At 40.6% G+C, this 12280-nt stretch overlaps 1 long non-coding RNA gene across 1 annotated transcript in view; it reads left to right on the top strand.

Moving 5' to 3' along the window:
- Positions 1-9287, top strand: part of LOC108583465 — a 63893-nt gene extending 54606 nt beyond the window's left edge. The window contains exon 3 of the long non-coding RNA XR_001898155.3: positions 8915-9287. This is a non-coding gene — a long non-coding RNA (uncharacterized LOC108583465). The remainder of the gene's footprint in view (positions 1-8914) is intronic.
- Positions 9288-12280: the final 2993 nt, after the last annotated feature.

Genomic DNA, 12280 nt, shown 5'->3' with positions numbered 1-12280 from the left:
GGCTGGGCTGGGAGAATCACTTGAATTCTGGAGGTGGTGTTTGCAGTGAGCCGAGATTGTACTATTGCACTCCAGCCTGGGCAACAGAGTGAGACTCCATCTCAAAAGAAAAGAAACAGTACGTTAGATAGTGATAAGTGCTCTGAAGGACAATAAGGTAGAAAAGGATAATAGAGAAGATTGGGTAGGTTTAAAAATATAAATAGAGGCATCAGAGGCCTCATTAAGAAGGTGAGTAGTATGTCATTTTAGCTAACTTCGAAAAGTAAAACAACCTTGGGTCAAATAAAGGAAGATACCCTTAAACCTTATTCAATACTACTAGGTAAATGGTAAGGTGAACACAGTCTTGAAAAGCCTTTCAGTGGGTCAAACTGACAGGCAATAGTTACATTAACCGTTAAATAAGACTTAAGATGCATTAAAAAAATGTATTCCCCATATCTGGCATCTTTGTCTAGAGAATAGAAATTCTTTGCTGTGGGAGAAAATTCACCCCCAGACACGCACTCAGGGTGTTTTGCAGAAGCTGTGGACGTCAGGCATTCCATTTGTCAGCAGCAATCACCCAGGGTGTGCTCGTTTTCACCGTGACTGCTGGTTTTGATGAGGAAGGATTTCCTTGCTGATTTCATCTGAACGTTGGTGCATTCTGTTCCTTCACAGTTTGCTTGGCAGCTGTTCTATTGCAAATCCAGGCGAGATCTGATAAATTTAGCGCTGATTAAAAACTGAATCCTTGAGCTATAAGACGGGTTAAGGTACAATTGCTTAGCACAACTGTTTTCTCTTCCTCTTAGGGAAATAGCTTACTAGGGAAACCTGGTGCAAAACATACAATTTGATCTCAAACTTCTTAATTGCCTATTAACTTAGGCAATTACTTGCTCTCTGAAAAAGTCTACGCTTTTTGTGAGACCTAGTTGTTGTCTGCAAGTCACCTGTAATAAAACCACAGTAACAGACCACAAAGTCTTCAGCAAAAGAGAAGGAAGACCGAATTTGCACCTGACTGTTAGGCTGGCTGTGAAGTTACAGTTTTGTAAGCGACAAGGGTAGAAGCAATCAATTAGAAAGCCTCATGGACTTGACGACTGAATTATTACACAGAGCAGGCGTTGCGTGTGGGCAAAACAGAGCTTCCCACACACTCCAGTTCAACAAGCTCTTATTGAACAACTGCCATGTGCCAGGCTTTGGACAAGGTGCTGAGTTTGCAGTGATTCGTAGTGGTGGTAGGGTAATTATAGGGTGGCTAAGCCACACTATAAGTGAGTCAAAATGTTGACTTCGGTGGACGGACAAGAATGCCACCTGTCCGCCACTGGGATCATTTCTTTGAACTAGAATATTTTCTCCTGAAAGTCCTCATCTAATGCAAATGTATTGCCTGGAAAAGGGTAAGGCGTTAACCATTATGTGTGTTGGCAGAGCTTAGACTTCCCACGGAATGGGCAATTCACTTATTTAGAGAATACTTATTGAGTGCCTACTATGGGGCAGGCACTGTTTGAGTGAAGCAGACATTAAATTCCTGCTCTCAAAATTTACAAATTTGATGAAAAGAGAGAGAAGAACCGATGAACACATACTTAATATTTATTTATTTTTGGAGTCAGGGTCTTGCTCCGTTGCCCAGGCTGGAGTGCAGTGGGTGGAGTAATTGTAACTTACTGCAGCCTCCAACTCCTGGGCTCAAGCAATCCTCCCACCTCGGACTCCCAATTAACTAGAACTACAGGCATGGATCACCATACCTGGTTAATTTTTTAATCTTTTTCTAGAGATAGGGTCTGTCTCTGTTGCCCAGGCTGGTCTCAAACTCCTGGGCTAAAGCGATCCTCCCACCTCAGCCTCCCAAAGTGCTGGGATTATAGGCATGAGCCACCACACCCAGCCAAATATATATTTAGATGGTGTGTCAGATAGTGAAAAATACAGCTGGGTAAAGGAATAGGAAGAGAGATGAGGCTGGGGCATGACTACTTCTACATTGGGTTTTCAGGAAAGAGCTCTTTAAGAAAGTAGCATTTGGACAGACTGAAAAGAAGTAAGGGAGAGAGTCAAGCATCTAAGCAGAAGGGCCAGGGAGTGCCAAGGCTGAGAGGAGGAGGGGCTCTTGATGTGACCCAGGAATATGTCACGGAGTCCAGTGTGGCTGGAGCAGAGAGGTCCAGGGAGTCATAGCAACAGAGGAAGTTTGAGAGGTAGCGTAGGGGAGATCACATAGGAAAATACACCAGTAGATATAGACGCGAGGGTAGACCCTGGTGCAACTAGCCGGTAGGCACTGGATAGAGGACGTGAGAGAGGTGGGCAAATGAAAAGGAAAAGCAACACTGGAAGAGAGAAATCACAGTGTCCAAGCAGCACTTTATCCTCTCTCAGACTTTTCTGTTGAGGACTGGTCCCTCGCTGTGCATCATGATTTCCCTTCATGTCATACACTCAACCTTGCCTATGGGATTGACTCACAGCTGGCCCCAAATCCATCTGCTTTTGCTAATGTTTTCCTTGCCTCCTTCTCCTGGGCCAGCTTCTTGGAAAACTAACTAAACTGGACCGAGAATCAGCAGACGTGGTTTCTAGCCCCATCTCTGCCACTGGCAGACATGTGGCTTGGGGCATGTCCTCATTTTATGAGTGAGGGATCTCAGGACCGGAGAGAGGAAGTTCAACCTCAGCTTCTTAGAATGCATAAGCACCTGGTCCCAACACAATTTTGACTCTATTCATACTTTTAGTCTTACTCTAGTTTTCTGTATTGATGCACATGCTCTTTGACGTTCTAGTCAAGTAAATGCCCAGTAGAGGCTTCAGTGGAAACTTAAAGTATCACAGTTTGCGGATGAGGCACTTGGTTTCACTAGAAACACATGCCCTCAAATCCATGATTTCCTGTTTTAGCTCTCTACAAATCACCTGAAAACTTGCTTAAATGCAGACTTCTAGAAAACATCCACAGATTTTGGATTCAATAAGTTTGGGGTGAGGCACAGGATGCTATCATTTTAATAAGGGCCCCAGAAAATCCTGAGTCAGATGGAGATGGGCCATTGTTTGAGAAAGGCTGAGATGCATGGCAGTAATCACTGTAATGTTGTAATTGTAATTATTGTAATGTTGTGGTGGTGTACGTGGTGGTGGCAGCGGTGATAATGCTAGTGCTTACAGATAGTAGAAGTGGAGGTGGTCATAGCAGTGGTGATGTCAGTGGTAGTAGTGGTGATGGTGATAGTGGCTGCATTGCTATTGATGGTTCTGGTGGTAGTAGGAATGATGGTATTGGTTGCAGATAGTAAAAGCAGTAATAGTGGTGTTGGTGATAGTGGTAGTGATGGTGGCTGTGGTAGCAGAGTTGGCAATGATCTTTTTCAGGTGCAGTGGCATCGTTGCTATTGCTTAGTTTCCCTGGAGATCCATTAGACCTGATGAGAAAGAGTGCACAACATCCAGTGTAGCTCAGCTTCTGTTTCTCCAGATACCTGGACCTCTAATGGCGTCACCTTTTCCTGAAAAACAACTATGTAGAGCTGATATTATAAACTGACTGCCGGGGTTGTTCTTCCAAATGACTTCAGGCATTATTCCTTATCTCCAGCTAAATAGCTCATGTTTTCTGAGTGCTTATTATGTGCTAAGCATTCTACTTGGATTTTCTCATGAAGTACTTAACATGGCCTTATAAAATAGATGCTATTATTATACCTGATTGAAAGGTGGGGAAACTGAAGGTTAGGAGATTTAAATGATAGCCAGGAAGTGGTCGAGTCATACTTAAGCAAAGCAAACTTTTGATGAATTCTGGAGTTAGGTTGTCTGGGCTATTCAATTAGTTTCTATGTGTCTGACACATGGCAGAAACTTATTAAATGCTTGAATGAATACATAAAGCAAGATGACAGTTTAAGAATGAACCAGGTAATTCAAAGTACTGAATCCATATTAAATTTATTTTAGTCTACACAGAAGTGAAGTAACACTAAAATCCGAGCATTTACCAGGTGATGGCAAGTATTCATTTCCATCATCTAGCCCGTTACCTGGCACATAGTCAATGCCCTATGTAAATGCTTATCACAGCAATCAATCAATGAAATGTTTTTCTCATAGAGTTTGGTGAATAACTCATGACAGTATACTCACAGAGGATTCAAAGAGTATTTGACTTGTATATATTGTTTTAAACAGTTGGAACCTGATAATGCGGTTTTCTAAAATACAGTGAAAGGGCTTGTCCTAAAGGGCATGTCAGGATATGTGTGAGTAAGGATGAATTTGTCCTGTGAAGACAACCTTGCATTAGCTCTAGCAGAATGAGCCATTGCCTACCTGGGCTGGGGAAGGCGGCTCCTCAGTACCTCCTTCACCTTCTCCGTGGCACTTTAAATCCCTCTGTGAAGAGGTCAGTTGTAATTCTCAGTAAGATTGAAGGTTTCAAAAGCAACTGACCCCTGGGGAGGAATGGATTTGGCTTAAGTTTGCTCTGAAAGGAAGGTGGCCGGGGTCTGGCTCTCCTGAGATTACACCGGGATTGGTGAGGGTGAATGGGGGACGGGCGGGGAGGTGTCTAAAAGAACATTGTAGGGATAAAGGGCTGCTGTGGTTTCACCAACTTTGAGTGCTTGCATAGGTTCTTCCTGGGTTCTGACATCTTTTCCCCTCTCATATTTTTGACTGCTCCTCCCTCTCCCTATTAAATGCCATTTTTGCTCCAAGAGAAGTGTAAATCTGTTCAGGACTGAACAGCGTCCTGTCTTGTCTTTGGGGAGACAGGACCCGTGTGGCTTCCACTACCCTATACCTGATGAATGGACGAGCCCATAGACTGAGGACTCTACCCCTGGCTGTGTGAGGCTCTCAAATTCATGCCCTCTGGTCTTACAGCAGTAAGACTGCCCAGGTTCTCAGCTTTCTCTATGCATTTCTTTGTAGCTTCCCCCTTGAGTCCAGAAACTCCTTTTAGCTGGAAATTTTAAAAGCAAGCAAGAAATAAAGCTTTTCTGCAGGAACAGGGGCCTCAGAGAAAAGCAATTACAGTCTTTGGTTATGAAAGAGCATTCTTAAGAGAATTATGTTCTAATATTCCAGCCCCGTGTCCCTCTGCCTTTCCTACAAGAAGGTTTTCTCATCAATAGCAGAAGAATGAGACAGGCCCGAGCCGGCCTGAGAGGACTAGCTCTAGCTAAACTCCACGGTCTAGATAAATGGATGGTGCTATGTTTTCAGCTTTGATTTGGTCTGATAGAGCATTTTAAAGAAATGTTCCACTAACTCCAAAGCGTTTCGGTCTGCAAGCCGTTTGAGAAAATGTAAGCTGGACTTCATACACAGTCATCATTTTTCTCCAGGGTGATATTCTTGAGAGCCTTCGCAGTGCTAACAGTTTGCCAGTCACACAATAAATTTCCCAAGGACCTGGCAGGGATGTCCAGTTACAGAACTCAGCAGGGAACTTTGTACATTGTTGCCAATTCTCAGTGTGGGTTAAAAGAGAAGCCCTGATTGGAAAGGGTGGTGTCATGTTAGTGGATAGCTTGAGATGGCTACTTTGCTTTTTTGTGGGAGAAGTAACAGTAATGAACTTGACTTGCCTCATTGTCTCACAGATGAGTGTTTACACCAGTGCAAATGTCATTTTCTACCAATGTGTTAATTCTGGCCCTATTTCAGCTCTCTGTAGGGTGAGAGGGTAAAAGTGTGAACAAAGCAAAATCCCTTCCTTTAGGGCCATCATTTGTTAGTAGGAAAGACAGAAATATAAGCAAATAATTACCATAGTTTAAATGCAATAATAGAGCCATGATGTGGATGTTAGCTGGTCCTCTGGTGAACAAGGGAAGATTGACTTAACCACTTCTCACTTCTCCAGTTTCATCCACATGGATCCCCAAAGTCTTCCTCTACTATACTTCTGCTTCAGAGTCTCAAATTCTCCTCCTGATTTCACATCAAGGAGTCCCACCACAGTCTTTGTGGCTTGGGAGCCAGCGGACACCTACGCCTTCAGGAATGCTGTTCGTATTAAGATAAGTTCTTCACTTGAATTCTAAAGTAGATACCAGGAAAGGAAAGAATGTGATTCACTCCTCTTGTGGATCATGAAAGACTTCACACAGAATAATGATTGATCCGGATCTTGAAGACTCAGTAAGAGCTTTGTAAATGTCAAATGCTGTGCCTGAGAAGCGCACGATACCATCCTCCGCAGAAGCGGCAATGCTTTGCCACCCTTCCCTCAGATGGGTTGTTAAGACCGGCAGTCCTTAATACTCTGGTTCTCAGCCACAAATGAACTTGCCTTTCTCTAAGCACCCTGCTACTCTGTAACTTGACAACAAACATTCCTTGAGTGCTACTGTAAGAATGGAGATGTCTTGGAGGGGTGTGTGTGTGCGCGCGTGTGTGTGCCTGTGTGTAAAGTAAGATGACAGAGTCTGTATTATATTAATCGAGATTCTGTATTTTAAGGGACAGGTCAGGTGAAAGTAAATTAGTGTGAGTGCTCTACTATCCAGTAGAATGTAGGCCAACAAAATTGATCATGTTTTCTTTATTACAAAACACACAAAGAGAGGAAGAGTTTCAATAAAAGTCTTGCAGTGCTCCTAAGTGTTAGGCTAACGCAGCCCTAAAATCCCAGCTGGGCATAAATAAGACAAGAGCCTGCAGTGGTCACATCGCCAATGGCAAATCAGAGGGCCCTGGCTCACATGTTAAAAACACGATTTCCATCAATCACTTCCTAATCTACACTTAGGCAGTTCGTGAATAGAAAGGAGTTGGGCATGTTTCTCTTTTCCTCTTCTCTCAGTGGTTTTAGAGGTGAAGATAATGAGGGCTGAGAGGGGAAGGCCATATGCAGAGCACTGTATTGGATATCTGTCTGCTTTAAAGGTTTCTAACCCATGAGCTATACTCCGTCTTCTACTCTGAGCAGATCTCTCAGAGGCACACAGCGGGGACTCTATGCTGAGGACCCTGTCCATGCCCAAAGTACCCAGTAGGACCATTAACTTCATTGATCCCTCTTATGATGATCAAAGGAGGTCATAGGGAGGAAGGGGCCAGGAGAGAGACATTACAAAGCTCTGTTTCTGAGTGGTGTACTGTCTGTTTCTTTCCTCCAGAGAGGTGGTAAGTAGAGACATGATCACTGCTTGAGTTAACAGTATGTACTGAGCTCCCAACTGAGAGGTCAAGAGCTCTGGCGTAGGAGTCCCACAGACTGGGTTTGAATCCCAGCTCTTCTGCAGCTTACCAGGCACGGGGCGAAGGCAAGATGCCCAGCCCGTGCCTCAGTTTTTCCTCTGAGAAATTATAAACCTACCTCAAAGCAATACTCTAAAGAACAAGAAAGTTAATGTACTGCAAGCCCACAATGTAGTAAACACACAGCAATCAATAGCAGTAGTGTGACACTTTAAGCGACATGAAATAATCAATGAATATTTTTTCCAAAAAGATCATATTCAAAGCAGCAAATTAATTCGTTTCTCTTAGAAAACAAGATATTTAGCTCACCTATTTTGAATTTTAGTGGTTCTAATGGGAAAAGTCAGATTATAAAACTTTATTGAAAAACTGAATGGAAAAACATTGGCCAGGTGCTGTGGCTCACACCTGTAATCCCAGCACTTTGGGAGGCCAAGGTGGGCAGATCACCTGAGGTCAGGAGTTTGAGACCAGCCTGCCAAACATGGTAAAACCCCATCTGTACCAAAAATACAAAAATTAGCCGGGCGTGGTGGCACGTGCTTGTAATCCCAGCTACTCAGGAGGCTGAGGCAGGAGAGTCGCTTGAGCCCAGGAGGTGGAGCTTGCAGTGAGCCGAGATCACGCAACTGCACTCGAGCCTGGGCAACAGAGCAAGACTCCATCTCAAAAATAATAAATAGAATAATATTTAGACGTTTTCTACAATTTAGTATGGAGAGAAGCTAAAACGGAAGAAAAATGTTAAAACCGATGAGAGTGTGAGCAAAGAAAGGGAAGAGATTTTAGTAAGGCAGCAAGAAGGTGGAAAGGACAGGGGAAAAGAAGAAAAGAGAGATGCGTTACGGCGTTGAAGGGTGTGTTAGCTAGAGGGCTTGCTTCTGAATATCAGGGCTCATTCTTTCTGCCTTTTCAAATATTTATTAACTCATTAACCACTGTTCACAATACTTAGTTGCCTTTGAAATAATGATAGGGCATGAAAGTAGACAACCAGTTGATGAAAATGCAGAGCAAGAGATGAGGTTTAAACTGGAAAGAGAGAATAGGAAATCATAAACACAGAGGGGGAAGACAAAATACCAAGGACAAATTCTTCTAAAGGAGAGAGGCAAAAAGGGCCAGGAAGTAACCTTTGGAAAAAGTGTGTAGTTGAGCACAGGGAAAAGACGGAGGAGGATGGGCTGAGCAGGGCAATGCGCAGAAAGATGAGGCAGAATAGAATTTTATGAAAGAGGAGGTGGCTGACAGTATCAAATATCATAAAGGTCAAATGGGATAAGGGCTATAAACATTCAAATCTGCCTTGAATAAGATTGACCTTTGGTGTGGTAATAGTGAGATGATCTTTCTGGAGAGGAGTTCGGTAACATGTTTTAGTATCTTTAAAATGTTTACATCCTTTGACCCAGCATTTCTACTTCTAGGAACTTATCTCTAGAAAATAGTCAAAGATTTAGTTTAGAAAAGTAAAACATGAGAGTTTTAAAAATATTTAAATATTTTTAAGAGCAAAATATAACAAACGTCTTTAGTGAACAAGAGAAAATGAATTAAACAAACTGAATATCCATAGGGTCAAATACTACATAATTCTGAAAAATCATGTTTTTAAGTAAACCTTTCAAAATGGAAATGTAACATTCACACAGAAAAGTGTTCAAATCCTAAGTGTGCTGTTCTATGAATTTTTACCAAGTGATCACACTCCGTAACCACCACCCAGATCAAGAAATAGAACAATTGTCAGCATCTCAGGAATTTCTTTGGTGAGCCCCTCTGATCATTACCCCTCCAAAGGTAATCATTATTTTGTCATCTATCATCATCATAGGCTAGTTTTAGCATATTTGGGAACTATATATATAGATGGAATTGTCCAGTATATACTCTATGGTGTGTGTTCTTTTGCTCAAATAAACTGTGTTCATGAACTCTTTACATGCGGTAGCATGTAACAACAGCTTATTTTCATTGCTATATTTACCCCGTTATACAAGTATATCACAAAGTATTTATCTATTTTATTGTTGATGAAATTTGGGCTGCCTCAAACGATCCTCCCGCCCTGCAAAGGACATGATCTTGTTTCTTTTTATAGCTGATTAATATTCCATGATGTATATGTACTATGTTTTCTTTATTCAGTTTATCATTGATGACATTTGGGTTGATTCCATGTCTTTGTTTTTGTGAATAATGCTGCAATAAACATAGGTGTGCATGTGTCTTTATAGTAGCATGATTTATATTCCTTTGGGTATATACCCAGTAATGGGATTGCTGGGTCAAATAGTATTTCTGGTTCTAGATCCTTGAGGAATTGCCACACTGTCTTCCACAATGGTTGAACTAATTTACATTCCCATCAACAGTGTAAAAGCGTTCCTATTTATTCACAACCTCTCCAGCATTTGTTGTTTCTTGACTTTTAATAATCACCATTCTGAGCGGCATGAGATGGTATCTTATTGTGGTTTTGATTTGCATTTCTCTAATAATCAGTAATGTTGAGCTTTTTTTTCATATGTTCGTTGGCCACATGAATGTCTTCTTTTGAGAAGTGTCTGTTCATGTCCTTTGCCCACTTTTGAATGAGGTTTTTTTTTCTTGTACATTTAAGTTCCTTGTAGATTCTTGATATTAGACCTATGTCAGATGGATAGATTGTAAAATTTTCTCCCATTCTGTAGGTTGTCTGTTCACTCTGGTGATAGTTTCTTTTGTTGTGCAGAAGCTCTTTAGTTTAATTAGGTCCCATTTGTCAAATTTTGCTTTTGTTGCAATTGCTTTTGATGTGTTTGTTATGAAATCTTGGCCCGTGCTTATGTCCTGAATAGTATTGCCTAGATTTTCTTCTAGGGTTTTTATAGTTTTGGGTGTTACATTTAAGTCTTTATTCCATCTTGAGTTAATTTTTATATAAGGTATAAGGAAGAGATCCAGTTTCTGGGACTAGCCAGTTCTCCCAGCACCATTTATTCGATAGGGAATCCTTTGCCCATTGCTGTTTTTGTAAGGTTTGTTGAAGATCAGATGGTTATAGATGTGAGAGATCTCTATTCTGTTCCATTGTGTCTGCTTTGGTACCAGTACCATGCTGTTTTGGTTGCTGTAGCCTTGTAGTATAGTTTGAAGTTGGGTAGTGTGATGCCTCCAGCTTTGCCCTTTTTGCTTAGGATTGTCTTGGCTATACAGGCCATTTTTCGGTTCTATATGCATTTTAAAGTAGATTTTTCTAATTCTATGAAGAATGTCAATGGTAGTTTGATGGGAATAGCATTGAATCTATAAATTACTTTGGGCAATATGGCCATTTTCCTATCTACAAGCATGGAAAGCTTTTCCATTTGTTCATGTTCTCTTAATTTCTTGAGCAGTGGTTAGTAGTCTTCCTTGAAGAGGTCCTTCACATCCCTTGTTAGCTGTATTCCTAGGTATTTTATTCTCTTTGTAGCAATTGTGAATGGGAGTTCTTCATGATTTGGCTCTCTGCTTGCCTATTGTAGGTGTATAAGAATGTTTGTGATTTTTGCACATTGATTTTGTGTCCTGAGACTTTGCTGAAGTTGCTTATCAGCTTAAGGAGCTTTTGGGCTGGGGTTTTCTAGACATAGGATCATGTCATCTGGAAACAGAGACAATTTGACTTTCTCTCTTCCTATTTAAACATGCTTTATTTCTTTCTCTTGCCTGATTGCCCTGGCCAGCACTCCTAATACTTTGCTGAATAGGAGTGATGAGAGAGGATATCCTTGTCTTGTGCTGGTTTTCAAGAGAAACGCTTCCAGCTTTTGCCCATTCAGTATGATACTGGCTCTGGGTTTGTCATATACGGCTCTTACTATTTTGAGATATATTCCTTCCATACTTTATTACTAGTTTATTGAGAGTTTTTAACATAAAGTGATGTTGAATTTTGTCGAAGGCTAAAATACAGGATCACAACCCATTTTTATTTAGTTTTTGTTTGTCAGAAAATGTTTTAATTGAACCTAAATTTATTAAGAATATTTTCTCTAAACAGTAAATTTGAAGAAAGCAGTCTTTCTGTCAGTACCGTAATTTGACTTTCTCTCTTCCTATTTAAACATGCTTTATTCTTTTAAATTTAAAATCAAGATTTCTTCTTGATTCGATTTTTTAAAGAATCCAGTCTCAATATTATTGTTGTTGTTTGTACAAATATGTTGTTTTTTTTCTGGCTGATTCTAAATTTTCCTTTATTGTTCAGTTTCAGTAGTGCTGCTATAAAGCACCTTGGTCTGGCTTCCTTTAGGCCACTGCGCCCGGCCCCTTTCTTTTTTCTTAACCCCTGAAGATTTTCATCTCCCTGCTTGGCCTGTATGCTGTGAAGTGCTTATGGATTAATAAATACCTTAAGGGGAAATATAGGGGAAATATTGATCTTACAGCAATGCATTTCCCTTCTCTCTGGGATACTGGCCCCTCAAGGCCTGGTTGCTTTGGTTGTTCTCCAATGCCTTTTTATAGGTGTATTTCTGATATTTTATCCAGCCTCTATAATTACTGTCTGCCAAAGATTAATTTTATTACTACTCTATTACAGCCTGAAGAAGTTCCTAAAAAATAATGTTTACAAAGTTTCATCATATAGAAATGTACTCCCCATGTACTACTAAATTTAAAAAATTGCATTAAATAATGTAGTCACAATTTTGATTCCTAAACATATGAAACAAATTGTATAGATATTATATATATAGTATAAAGTTGGAATTATGCACATACAAACATACGAAAGATATATACTATAGTGGTTGATTCTAGGAAATGAGATTCTACTGTTCCTTAATAACTTTTACTATTTTCCAAATTTTCACAATGTTTTACTTTAGCCGTATAAAAAAGGCCTTTTATTTTAAAAATAAGTGCTTTAGTAAAGTCTATTTAATAGCTTAAGAGAAAGTTAAGTTGCTAGACATTTTTATTCTCAGAAGAAGGCCTAGGGCCAGAGAAGGTTTAGTTTGGATTGGGCTAAAGACAATTGGCTGACTCCTGAGGGAGAGGTCAGCTTTCAGTATCTTATGCCACTGGCACAGGT

This window comes from Papio anubis, chromosome 1 (genome assembly GCF_008728515.1).
Source record: "Papio anubis isolate 15944 chromosome 1, Panubis1.0, whole genome shotgun sequence".
In the NCBI taxonomy this organism is placed as follows: Eukaryota; Metazoa; Chordata; class Mammalia; order Primates; family Cercopithecidae; genus Papio; species Papio anubis.
Note: the sequence above shows the minus strand (reverse complement) of the source record. Positions and strands in the feature narration are given on the sequence as shown.